The sequence below is a fragment of the Macrobrachium nipponense genome, chromosome 25, assembly GCF_015104395.2.
Source record: "Macrobrachium nipponense isolate FS-2020 chromosome 25, ASM1510439v2, whole genome shotgun sequence".
Classification (NCBI taxonomy): Eukaryota; Metazoa; Arthropoda; class Malacostraca; order Decapoda; family Palaemonidae; genus Macrobrachium; species Macrobrachium nipponense.
The window spans coordinates 4,164,963-4,168,569 of NC_087214.1; the positions used below are offsets into that span (position 1 = coordinate 4,164,963).

The following is a 3,607-nucleotide window of genomic DNA, read 5'->3' on the forward strand; positions in this document are numbered from 1 at the left end:
TAAATAGCTACATGAAAAAATATACTAATGACGTATTTTTTATAATTTCTTAAATCAATAAAACAAATTTATCGCCATCATATTCATAACTCAAGAGGAGTTAGTTCCCCGAGATCAGTAACTTAAACATAACGAAATTAGCTATAGAAAAAGTATACTAATGAGCATTTTTTTTAATTTCTTAAATTAATAAAGCAAATATGTCGCCATCACATTCATAACCAAGAGGAATTAGTTCCACAAGAGATCAGTAATTTAATTGTTTGTTTGTTGGTATGGTGTTTTTATGTTGCATGGAACCAGTGGTTATTCAGCAACGGGACCAACGGCTTTAAGCGACTTCCTTACCACAACGAGAGTGAACTTCTACCACCAGATATACACATCTCTCACACCTCATTGGAATGCCCGAGTTCGAACTCGCGGCCACCGTGGTGGCAGGCCAAACATGTCCTTATTTTAGGAGTGATGTGACGTTACGGATTATATTCACGCAATGTAATATCTCTTACATTTTGTCTAAGAACAAATTAGTTTGTGGGTCGCCGAGGGAGGTGCGTTTTATGTCTATGGTTTTTCAGTCATTCATGACGGTTAATTGTAGTAGCAAACAATTACAATAAACAAATAATTATCTTGCCTTTGGCGACATGGGAAATAACATGAAAAACACGAAATGCCTGGAACTTGTCACAACTCGTCTCATTCCTCATGTGACCATCAGTGCTTGTATATAAACAGGCTTAGTGTCTTCAGACTTTCAAAGTTGAAGTTGCACCGAATCTCTTCTTCTTCTGTAGCTGTTGAAATACTACAGACGTGCATTTCTGTATATATTATCATTTTTGACAAATAAATTAAAAGGCAGAAAATTCTTAGATCTCATCGGTCATGCCCGTATGACTTATTCTTGATCAAACACAGTAGACATTGCGTAATACATCGCGACCTCTTAACAGAATCAAGAATTCATAAACTGAAAATGTCAAATGTCTTGAAATAGGTTTGTTGACAGTTCCACTTTTATTACACATCTACACTCAACACGTATAAACCAGCACACCACTATGATTTTCGATAAGGAGAAAGAGAGAGAGAGAGAGAGAGAGAGAGAGAGAGAGAGAGAGAGAGAGAGAGAGAGATTGATATCACGTAACCACACATATCTAACGTATGTATAATTAATTTTGCAATGCCATTGCACCAGCATTTACGTGGAAACTTTGGAATCCCCGAGAATCACTCATTCAACCTCTAGCAAGGCTATAGTGTTTATTGGGTGTATATACATACGATGTTAGTCTATAAATTAAAAATACTATGCTACCAGCTTCGGATCTGGGATGCCAATATTAATAACTTTAATGATAGCAAAATTTTTTTCAAAATACTTGGTGTTGGTCATTGAATAACGTAGTTTTTATTATGACAATTTGTCATATTTAAAAGTATATTTATGTTGTCTTAGGCAAAGAACTTTGCATGTGTCATTGAAAAGTGCTTATTTGAGGCTACTTTTGAATTTGTTTACGATAAACAGAGAAGATATACGTAGCTCTATTCTGGTATAACACGCTGTAAAGAAAATTAAATATATATTATATATATATATATATATTAGACTATTTAGCAACAGTCAGCGGCTGGTAAATTATGATAAAGCTGTCATATTAATAGTAACATTAACACAAGAATTATCACCCATTACAATTGTGATCGGCCAGAGACGTCCAGTCATTAATTTGAATATATCTTTCTCCATTTCGTGTACAGCTACAGGATAAGTTCATCATTATGACTTTGCACTGTAGCGTTATAGCAATTTTTTTTAGTTTCAATGTAATGTGATTTTGCACACTGAAGAGTTATAGCCACTTTTTCATTCTTATAGTTTCCATGGGAAATAAAAGTTATACTTCGTAAACATATGTATCCAACTTGTTTTATTTCTTATGAGAACAAGAGAATTCGTTCATATTTACGACAGTTCCTCAGCCATGACAACCTCTGCATGACATTAAGCACTGGAAAAAAATAAAAACCTTGCCAAGCTCCCCTTAGATGGCATGACTGCTCTTCAGCTTCTCACCTTTATCCATCCCTCACTCCCAACAAGTGGCCTTAGAGACGTTTCTAAAAGCTGAAGCTCCCAAGTCCCATCTAAGGCATTCCACGAGACATGATAGATTCGCTGGTTTTGCAATAACCTGCATCAATTATCCGGTGGGAAATTTTATACAGAATCGTCGTTGTTACTCATTTGATATGTACATGTAAAACGCACTCTTACAACCTATGAATGTTAACAAGAGAGAGAGAGAGAGAGAGAGAGAGAGAGAGAGAGAGAGAGAGAGAGAGAGAGAAATTTCCAGTACAAAATTCAATGGAGGTGGAACCACCTTAAGTAATGCCCACAGTGCACCGCCTAACTAGGAGTTTGAGCCCAGTCTTCGTGTAAGTTTAAGTTTGCTATTCGTTGGATGTGGATTGTTGGATCGACGTGTTTTTGGGCAAAAGCGGAGGCACTAGTGCCAAGGAAGCCACTGAGAGGAAAATGCTAATTCCCGCATAATCCTTGCTAGGAAAAGGACATAACCATGAAGTAGAAACTGTCACATATATGAACAAATTTTCGCTTTAAAGAAAAATTACTCGTTCGTTCGTTCGAGAAAAAATGAGATTGCTCCCATGAATATGTAGAATGAAACAAGTTTGTACTTTCAATTTTTCTAATCCCTTCTAAATTACCTTTAAAGCCATGACCGAAGTTGCAGACACTGGCTTACGTGCGTGGGTCGCCACTGATTTCAGTACTTCAATGGAATGCTTTAGGTATTTTATCATGATCTTGTAAATGCTGATCAGACCTTTACGGTATGCAGTCCCAGCCAGATTGCACCACACACAACCCCCCCCCCCCCCCCCCCCCCCCCCCTTGAATAAGGAGACAACCTTTGTTTCTCGTTCAAATTGTCTAAGGACATTTACTTTTTATTCTAGTTTTTGAGAGGGTAAAAGAAACAAGGAGATTTATATCTTTAGTGTTTGTTTTTGACAAGAGGGTAAAAGAAAAAGCCTTAAACAGCAGTCGATGCCCGTTTAATTTGATGGAAAAAAAGTGATATTTGACGTTGTAGAACGACTCCTTCAACAGATGAAAATACGAAATGAAACTCCTACGTGTCATGTCTCCCTCAAATCTTCAGGGGGGGTAATCTTTCAAGGTCTTGAGACCAACAGTTGTCGGGAAAACATGTCAGGGTCTTCCTCATATCTTCAGGCGGGTATTCCTTCAAAGGGCTTGAGACCAATAGTCACTTTGGAATGCCTCCACTCACAGCACTTGGTTCCACCGCAATTGGAGAAAAAATAAAATTCGTTAACGCGATACTTAAGTAGTTTGCAACGGGAGGAGGGATCACGGAACAAAACAACTAAAAAATAAATAATTGAAAATAAGAACAAACAAGGCTGATAAAAGGACTTCTAAAAATGAAAATCAATAAAGTAAGTTAATTTGACACCTTCCTCAAAGATATATATATATTTCAAAAATAGAAGAGATTTTTTTCTACCACTCAATCATAACACTACGAAGAAGAAATGA

At 36.8% G+C, this 3,607-nt stretch overlaps 1 long non-coding RNA gene across 6 annotated transcripts in view; it reads right to left on the bottom strand.

Moving 5' to 3' along the window:
• Nucleotides 1–3,082: 3,082 nt before the first annotated feature.
• The window catches only part of LOC135199262 (uncharacterized), an 11,930-nt gene continuing 11,405 nt past the window's right edge, over nt 3,083–3,607 (bottom strand). For all 6 annotated transcript variants that reach the window (XR_010311001.1, XR_010310998.1, XR_010310999.1 and 3 more), the window contains one exon: nt 3,083–3,342. This is a non-coding gene — a long non-coding RNA (uncharacterized LOC135199262). The remainder of the gene's footprint in view (nt 3,343–3,607) is intronic.